Here is a 10,168-nt window from a genome sequence, read left to right on the forward strand (position 1 = left end):
GTGTGTGATGTTCCCCTTCCTGAGTCCAAGTGATCTTATTGTTCAGTTCCCACCTATGAGTGAGAACATGCGGTGTTTGGTTTTCTGTTCTTGTGATAGTTTGCTAAGAATGATGGTTTCCAGCTGCATCCATGTCCCTACAAAGGACGCAAACTCATCCTTTTTGATGGCTGCATAGTATTCCATGGTGTATATGTGCCACATTTTCTTAATCCAATCTGTCACTGATGGACATTTGGGTTGATTCCAAGTCTTTGCTATTGTGAATAGTGCCGCAATAAACATACGTGTGCATGTGTCTTTATAGCAGCATAATTTATAATCCTTTGGGTATATACCCAGTAATGGGATGGCTGGGTCAATTGCATCTATTTGATTCTTCTCTCTTTTCTTCTTTATTAGTCTTGCTAGTGGTCTATCAATTTTGTTGAACTTTTCAAAAAACCAACTCCTGGATTCATTGATTTTTTGGAGGGTTTTTTGTGTCTCTATCTCCTTCAGTTCTGCTCTGATCTTAGTTATTTCTTGCCTTCTGCTAGCTTTTGAATGTGTTTGCTCTTGCTTCTCTAGTTCTTTTAATTGTGATGTTAGAGTGTCAATTTTAGATCTTTCCAGCTTTCTCTTGTGGGCATTTAGTGCTATAAATTTCCCTCTACACACTGCTTTAAATGTGTCCCAGAGATTCTGGTATGTTGTATCTTTGTTCTCATTGGTTTCAAAGAGCATCTTTATTTCTGTCTTCATTTCTTTATGTACCCAGTAGTCATTCAGGAGCAGGTTATTCAGTTTCCCTGTAGTTGAACGGTTTTGATTGAGTTTCTTATTCCTGAGTTCCAGTTTGATTGCACTGTGGTCTGAGAGCCAGTTTGTTATAATTTCGGTTCTTGTACATTTGCTGAGGAGTGCTTTACTTCCAATTATGTGGTCAATTTTGGAATAAGTGTGATGTGGTGCTGAGTAGAATGTATATTCTGTTGATTTGGGGTAGAGAGTTCTGTAGATGTCTATTAGGTCTGCTTGCTGCAGAGATGAGTTCAATTCCTGGATATCCTTGTTAACTTTCTGTCTCCTTGATCTGTCTAATGTTGACAGTGGGTTATTGAAGTGTCCCATTATTATCGTATGGGTATGGGAGTCTAAGTCTCTTTGTAAGTCTCTAAGGACTTGCTTTATGAATCTGGGTACTCCTGTATTGGGTGCATATATATTTAGGATAGTTAACTCTTCCTGTTGAATTGATCCCTTTACCATTATGTAATGGCCCTCTTTGTCTCTTTTGATCTTTGATGGTTTAAAGTCTGTTTTTTCAGAGACTAGTTTTGCAACCCCTGCTTTTTTTTTGTTCTCCATTTTCTTGGTAGATCTTCCTCCATCCCTTTATTTTGAGTCTATGTATGTCTCTGCATGTGAGGTGGGTCTCCTGAATACAGTATACTGATGCGTCTTGACTCTTTATCCAGTTTGCCAGTCTGTGTCTTTTAATTGGAGCACTTAGCCCATTTACATTTAAGGTTAATATTGTTATGTGTGAACTTGATAATGTCATTATGATATTAACTGGTTATTTTGCTCGTTAGTTGATGCAGTTTCTTTCTAGCCTCGATGGTCTTTACATTTTGGCAAGTTTTTGCAATGGCTGGTACCAGTTGTTCCTTTCCATGTTTAGTGCTTCCTTCAGGGTCTCTTGTAAGGCAGGCCTAGTGGTGACAAAATCTCTAAGCATTTGCTTGTCTGTAAAGGATTTTATTTCTCCTTCACTTGTGAAACTTAGTTTGGCTGGATATGAAATTCTTGGTTTAAAATTCTTCTCTTTAAGAATGTTAAATATTGGCCCCCATTCTCTTCTGGCTTGTAGAGTTTCTGCTGAGAGATCTGCTGTTAGTCTGATGGGCTTCCCTTTGTGGGTAACGCGACCTTTCTCTCTGGCTGCCCTTAAGATTTTTTCCTTCATTTCAACTTTGGTGAATCTGGCAATTATGTGTCTTGGAGTTGCTCTTCTCGAGGAGTATCTTTGTGGCATTCTCTGTATTTCCTGAATTTGAATGTTGGCCTGCCCTACTAGGTTGGGGAAGTTCTCCTGGATGATATCCTGCAGAGTGTTTTCCAACTTGGTTCCATTTTCCCCCTCACTTTCAGGCACCCCAATCAGATGTAGATTTGATCTTTTTACATAATCCCATACTTCTTGGAGGCTTTGTTCATTTCTTTTTCTTCTTTTTTCTTTTGATTTTTCTTCTCACTTCATTTCATTCATTTGATCCTCAGTCGCTGATACTCTTTCTTCCAGTTGATCGAGTCAGTTACTGAAGCTTGTGCATTTGTCACGTATTTCTCATGTCATGGTTTTCATCTCTGTCCATTCGTTTATGGGCTTCTCTGCATTAATTATTCTAATTATCAATTCTTCCACTCTTTTTTCAAGATTTTTAGTTTCTTTGCACTGGGTACGTAATTCCTCCTTTAGCTCTGAGAAGTTTGATGGACTGGAGACTTCTTCTCTCATCTCGTCAAAGTCATTCTCTCTCCAGCTTTGATCCCTTGCTGGCGATAAGCTGCGTTCCTTTGCAGGGGGCGATGAGCTCTTATTTTTTGAATTTCCAGCTTTTCTGCCCTGCTTTTTCCCCATCTTTGTGGTTTTATCTGCCTCTGGTCTTTGATGATGGTGACGTAGTGATGGGGTTTTGGTGTGGGTGTCCTTCCTGTTTGTTAGTTTTCCTTCTAACAGTCAGAACCCTCAGCTGTAGATCTGTTGGAGATCACTTGAGGTCCACTCCAGACCCTGTTTGCCTGGGTATCAGCAGCAGAGGCTGCAGAAGATAGAGTATTGCTGAACAGCGAGTGTACCTATGTGATTCTTACTTTGGAAGCTTCCTCTCAGGGGTGTACTCCACCGTGTGAGGTGTGGGGTGTCGGTCTGCCCCTAGTGGGGTATGTCTCCCAGTTAGGCTACTCAGGGGTCAGTCAGGGACCCACTTGAGCAGGCAGTCTGTCCATTCTCAGATCTCAACCTCCATGTTGGGAGATCCACTGCTCTCTTCAAAGCTGTCAGACAGAGTCGTTTGCATCTGCAGAGGTTTCTGCTGCTTTTTTGTTGTTGTTTTTGTTGTTTAGCTGTGCCCTGTCCCCAGAGGTGGAGTCTACAGAGACAGGCAAGACTCCTTGACCTGCTGTGAGCTCCACCCAGTTCGAGCTTCCCAGCCACTTTGTTTATCTACTTAAGCCTCAGTAATGGCGGGCGTCCCTCCCCCAGCCTCGCTGCTGCCTTGCTGTGAGATCGTAGACTGCTGTGCTAGCAATGAGGGAGGCTCTGTGGGCATGGGACCCTCCTGGCCAGATGTGGGATATAATCTCCTGGTGTGCCCATTTGCTAAGATCCTTGGTAGAGCGCAGTATTGGGCTGGGAGTTACCCGATTTTCCAGGTGTTGTGTGTCTCAGTTCCCCTGGCTAGGAAAAGGAATTCCCTTCCCCCTTGAGCTTCTCAGTTGAGGCGATGCCTCACCCTGCTTCAGCTCTTGCTGGTCGGGCTGCAGCAGCTGAGCAGCACCAAGTGTCCCGCACTCCCTAGTGAGATGAACCCGGTACCTCAGTTGAAAATACAGAAATCACTGTCTTCTGTGTTGCTCGCGCTGGGAGTTGGAGACTGGAGCTGTTCCTATTCAGCCATCTTGCTTGGCCCCACCCCCTTTTTTTTTTTTAAGTAGAGAAGAGGTTTCTCCATGTTGCCCAGGCTGTTGTTGAATACCTGGCTTCCAGGGATCCTCCTGCCTTGGCCTCCTAGAGTGCTGGAATTAGAATCATGAGCCTCCACACCCAGTCTCTTAATTGTACTTTTGGGATAGTGTACTCTTTGGAGACAACAGATGCCACACTTAGAGATTGCTTTGCAACTTCTTTATAGGATAACTAGGAATTCATCACAATTTCAATGGGAACAGAACAATGACAAGCTTTTCAATAGCTTAAGACACTGTTAGGGAATTTCAGAGTTTTATAAATTGTACCGAGGCAATAATTATAGATTAGAAGTGTTCTACACAAAGATTATGCCTCTTGGTCACTTTGGACAAAAATTAATGGTGAAGATATACCAATGGATTATTTATAAAGAAACCTCTTATTCTACATACAAATATTCTACTTTAGAAATATTGGAACGGGTAACTTATGAGCCCTTTGGCATACAGAAACTATTACAGGCAAAGCAGGCACCACAATAGGAACTCCAAAACTTCTATTGCCATTGGTACAGTTAACACCTGAAAGTATTGCAGATGCAGCTATTGATGCAAAAACACTGACATGGTACATTGAATTGTACATTCAGGAGAGAGACGGGAAACCTGATGGTGGGTGCAGCTTCTTCACTGAAAGAATTTCAGAACTTTCTGTGGTAGACTTCCAGAGATATCACTGAGGAAGGAACAAATCCAGTATCTAACAGGGCAATGGGGGTTTCTCCTGGTCACCTGAAGTGTCTAACACTTGGTTTACGGATGCATCGGCCTCTGCAGCCTCAGGATACACTCTCAGGAAGGCAGGAGCTGTCAGGCCAGCTGATCTTGTACTGAAGGACCTAGTGGCAGTTCTGTCAGCAATCAGAAAATCATTAGGAGAAAGGCAATCTGATAAACATGTATATGCTGACTCATGGGTAGTGGTCAGTGGGATAGCTCTGTAGGCATCTAAGCAGAAAATTATGATTGGAACATGAATGGAAGACTTTTATGGTCTGTAGAACTATAGAAAGAATTAGAACAGCCTTCATGCCATTTAAAGACATATGTCACCCATACAGATGTACACTAAAAGGAAGAAAATCCAGAATCTGAATTTCATAATAGGCTGTGCATGGTGTGTCTCATACCTGTAATCCCAGGACTTTGGGAGGCTGAGGTGGGCAGATCACGTGAGGCCAAGAGTTCAGGACCAGCCTGGCCAACATGGTGAAAATATGTCTCTACCAAAAAATATGAAAAATTAGTTAGGTGTTGTGGCTCATGCCTGGAATCCCAGCTACTTGGGAGGCTGAGGCAGGAGAATTGCTCGAACTCGGGAGGCGCAGGTTGCAGTGAGTCGAGACTGTGCCACTGCACTCCAGCCTGGGGGACAGAGTGAGACTCCATCTCAAAAACAACAAACAAACAAACAAATCTCATAATAAAGTAGATGCTTTGGCACACAAAATTACAATTAAGATAATAAATGACTCCTAGAAAATAAAAAATAAAATATATCCAAGAGACCGGTTGGCTCTTCATGAGCATTCAGGATGCCAGGGCATCATTGCCATGAACAGTTGGCTCAAAAACACAATATACAAATTAATACTAAAGAATTTTAAGAGTTAATTAATCCATGAATCACACACAAAACTGGTAAAAAAAAAAAAAAACGAAAACAAAACAAAAGTTATCATCTAATGACAAAGACAAACCTATGTACACTAACCAGATTGTACAGACTGATCTCATAGACTGTGCCTAAATCAAATAGCAATCAATATTTGTTTGTATGATAGTAGATACATAGTCAGGATGAGGACTGGCAATCTCCTCACCACATCCAGATGCAAAAAATACTTGAAACAGTTTACATATTTGGGTGGCACTTTTTGGTCCCCAGTAATTGTAGAATCAGTCAAGGATTCCATTTTACAGTTTGTGAAACACAGTTACAAGATGGAAATCGACATGTGATATAACTTTTACTTACTCTATAATCCAACTGCATCAACCTACATAGAAAGATTTAATAGTTTATTAAAATAGCTCACATCATTAATCAAAGACCATGATTGAAAAGGATGTCATAATAAATTATGAGAAGCATTGGTATTTGTCAACAGCAAAGAGAAAGCAAATACTCCACCCCTTACTAATTACATAATAAGAGAGAGAAATATATGGTACAACATACACTTATCACATCCAATTTACCAATAAGGAAATATAAATGTATTGCTAAAGACAAGATACCTAGAAAGATGGAGGCATTAGCCTACTCCCACCCAAACACCCTATGTGTGAATGGAGGATAGGGTGATGATCCTAACCGGAGTTATCTTCTCCACTTCCCTGAGGAGAAAAGAGCAACACCTGACGAGGGTCAGAATGAACTGGCTGATTTATTGGACTGGGAAATGATTATAAAACTTAGTATATAGTTTTGTAGCACTTTATTAAAAGGGTGTGGGTGATTGGGTGGGTGGGGATGAGTTCTTGGATTATTCTCTTAACAGAGAAAATGGTAGAATTAATGGACTGTGGTTCTGGACAAGGTAGAATGCTCAAAATGGAGGTGTTTGTACAAGTCATCTAACAGAATAGGATGGCCCACTCAGTCACTTTGCCAAGAATTCAGTAGAAGTCTCAGACTCAGGCCTTCTAAGAAATAGGGGGAGACACAAGCTTAGCAGCGGTTATCATAGCAACTGATACCTTAATAGTAAGTGTTCTTAGAATAGCTTATTTATCTCTGAGTGTGTACCACCTTTAGCCCCAGAGAGTGACTGTTGTCCTGTCTGCCATTGTCCCCATCCCATCCCCATGCCCATGCTCATTCCCAAGCTTCCCTGATTTTATCTCATTCAGAATCTTATGGGAAAGACCCATGAGGAAAAGTGTATAGAGGCAGTCCCAGGACAAGTCTAATCTCACACTTAGATATCTTACCATTGTAAACACTTTACCTGAGACACTAACTCATTGTTACTCATACAAGATTTCCTGTGGATCAGAGGCCTGGTTTACTCTAAAGTGAAGGCCCTAGCCTTAGTCCCTAAATCCACTAGCCAGGTTGATGTATTCAAGTGCACTTGACTCAGCCACATCATTCAAATGCAGAAACCTTTTGTAAAGATGGATCATCTGACAGAGGCTCAGGCGTCTCTCCATTAAAGGGTTTTCTTCAACTCCCCCACCCCTAGGCTGCAGCTTCCAAACTGCAGGAAGATGTCTAAAACCCCTCCTGTTGGGAGCAAAAACAGTCTCCTACACTCCTTATGAAGACAACCTTTCTAAAAGAAACCCTTTGAGAATCTTTGACTTGGAGGCTGCCATTTTACCTTATATCTTTCTCTTAGGGGTGGCCCAGTCAAAGGAAGACACTACACAGGGTATTTGGTGTCTTCGAGTTCATAGTTCAAAGGCAAGACTGAAGAAGTAACGGAGGCTTAGTGGATGGTTTTGACCCTTCAGCCCTGGGTTATGGGCCCAGCACCCTCCTGTCATGCGAGCTTTTACCATGCATCCTCATGGTCCATTCTTCCACCTGCTTCCCAGGGGAAATCCTCAGTCAGATGCCACACACCTATGGCAGTAGCCTAGCCTAGTGACTTAATATATTGCTTATTGTCCCAAAGGAATGAGGCTGAGGAACAAAATGTGATGTAAAGAGTTTACTTGAGTCAAAATGAGGACAGCTCCCTGGAACCTAGACCTAAAGTAACCTTGGACATGAGCTTCCTTAGACCCTTGTTACAAGCAGTCTTGCAAAGTCAAAAAAGGAAGACAGGAAGCGCACTCATGCAAAGTGGTTTGTTAAGGATTTTCAGCTGGATTTTGTAGCTAATGCCTGTAATGCCAGCACTTTGGGAGGCCAGGGCAGGAGGGTCACTTGAGTCCAGGTGTTTGAGATCAGGCTGGGCAACACAGGGGGACTCTGGTCTCCACCAATAAATAAATAATTTAAACATTAGCTGGGCATGGTGGCATGTACCCCTGTGGGGGCAGTTTTATTAACATGGCAGTAATATGAACATACCTAATGCCACTAAAATGTATGCTTGAATATGATGAAAATGGCAAATTCCATATAATGTGTATTTTACCACAATTAAAAACAAAACCAAAGAAATACCCTCTCTTTGACTTGGAGTAAAGGAGTTTAGGGGTTTGTTGAAGAGGGTCATGGGCAGTGTGATAAATCCATTAGCAATTTGGAATATCTTCCTCTTCTCAAGGGATCTAGAAAGAAGCAAATAGAAATTGTGAGTAACAGTAGTTTCTGGGATTAAGAATGAAAGGCAGGGAGAAGCTTAGCTAACAGCACGCTCTGTTCACCATTTCACTGCATTTGCACTCTGAGTTAGTGTGAGTTCTGGATTCAACTGTCTTCTTGAGTCACTGTTTTTTGGGGAGTGGGGGATTAGAAACATTTCAGGGCAACTGGAGCTGTTACTATATCTGTTGGAGGGGCCTGGTAGACTGTGTGTGTGACCCCAAGGGTCTGAAGAATCCCACTGAGTGTAAACATTTTGGTGTTGATGGGGTTCATGACATGCGACCCCAAAACATTGCCCCTTGGAATTTGAGAGCACAGCAGAAGCGGTAAGGTCACTCTCACCCTCCCCTCACCCTTCTTCCCTGAAGCAGATTATAAAACTTGGAAAACACACTTCCCAAATAACTTGAGGAAGTACTCCTCTATAGTGTTTAAAAGTCAGTTCTATTACTTTTAAATGCAGAGATTTTACTAAAAATAGCAGATGTTAATTCACCACATAAAACGATTAAAATGATGCATTTTATGGGATGTATATTTGACACAACATGTTTTCATTGTGGTAAAACAAAACAAAACAAAACAAAAAACACATCCCATGAAATGTGCCATCTGGGGTCTCTGGGTGAATGTCAGAGTGAATAGGAACAGGTGCAGCGGCGGACGCTGCATGAATGAGAGAGATCATGGCCCGGAGAGATGTGGTGCAACCGGCCAGGGAGCCATGGGAACGCTGCTGGGCTGCCTCACGCTGAGGGCAGCGGCGTAGGCTGGCTCTAAGAGGAGCGTCGCCTCGTGGGAGCGCGTGGCAGCGGGGCGAGGGCGGAGTTTCCGGGGACCTGCGTTGCATCTCGGAGGCCAGAAGGCACTGCCTGGAGGCACCGGTGACAACCGTGGCGGTGGGGACGGGCACAGCAATGAGGGTGAAGTTCCATAACCCAGAACTCTAAGGCTGAAGACTGAAGAAAGATAAGGGACATGGACTAATCTGGAAATAAGGACATCTTCGGAAACTTTACTTTCATCCACAGTAATCATGTAAAGTGTCAAGTGGAATTGATTTCTTCATCTTATTCTGCTTATTGGGAAGAACATGGCTTCAAGGATTTTAAGTTCCCTTTAGTTTTACATGAACCCTATAGGAAGCAGAGCCCCTAAAGGGCTTGGGAATAACAAGAAGCAATTGAGGACAGAGAAGCTTGCCCTCTGTTTTCCTTCCCCCTTCAAACAAAAGGATTTAGAACTCCAATCATAACAGCTGTAGCCATCAAGCGAAAAATGAATTAAGTCGCCATTGCCAGACTCCAATCCCTGGTGAAGTAGGGGTGCGGGAGTGGCCGCATTGAAAAACCTGCCTGAAGGAGACAAAGACTGCAGGAAATGCAGCTTCTCTCTAAAGTTGCAAGGGACCTCAGGTTCCTTCTTGGATTCACATTGAAACACAGGGCATACCTCTTTTAGGAACAGCTCATATTTTGTAGAGTGTTATTGAGAAGGGAGTGTAGTCTCTGCAGAATAATTTTTCCTAAAATTTTCCGCCAAACCCTGATACTCTCCCCTTCTTTCAGAGACCTGCCTGCATCCATGAGCTATCCCTTGATCTGCCTGTCTGTGTTCTCCACTTGCAGTCATTTGCGTGGGTACAGCCTACTACTTGTCTCCATATTGTAAACCGTACAAGTTGTGTTTCCTAGTTTCCCCTTTTGCCTTGTTCTGAGGAGATGGTTTTCCATCATTTGGAATCCCCTTTCCTCCTCCCGTGTGCTTTCCTTCATTTGAGTTCTGTCAACCTTTGGCTTTATCTGGGAGGGGCGAGGGTGATCATTTGAAATTTTCTGTGTCCCTGGTTTCCTTCTGCATTCCTCTCTGTTGCTTCCATCATCCCATTTTTCTTGTCTGTTCTGCCTCTCTGTGGGCCTGAGCTATGTGGTGGGGCAGATTTCCCTTCAGAGCTCCAATGTGCCTGCAGAGATTCAAACCCAACAAGTATGTCCTGGTCTCAGCAGCCACCATCATCCTAGTGGGAGCTATGACACTCTTCTTTGCCTTTACGTGTCCAGGACTAAGCCTCTGTGTGTCACCTGCAGTGCCCATCTACAGTGCAATTTTGCTTCTCTAAGTGCTGGCCAACGTCAGCATGGCCACCTTCATGGACCCAGGGATTTT

Source organism: Macaca mulatta, chromosome 9, assembly GCF_049350105.2.
Source record: "Macaca mulatta isolate MMU2019108-1 chromosome 9, T2T-MMU8v2.0, whole genome shotgun sequence".
NCBI classification, from domain to species: domain Eukaryota; kingdom Metazoa; phylum Chordata; class Mammalia; order Primates; family Cercopithecidae; genus Macaca; species Macaca mulatta.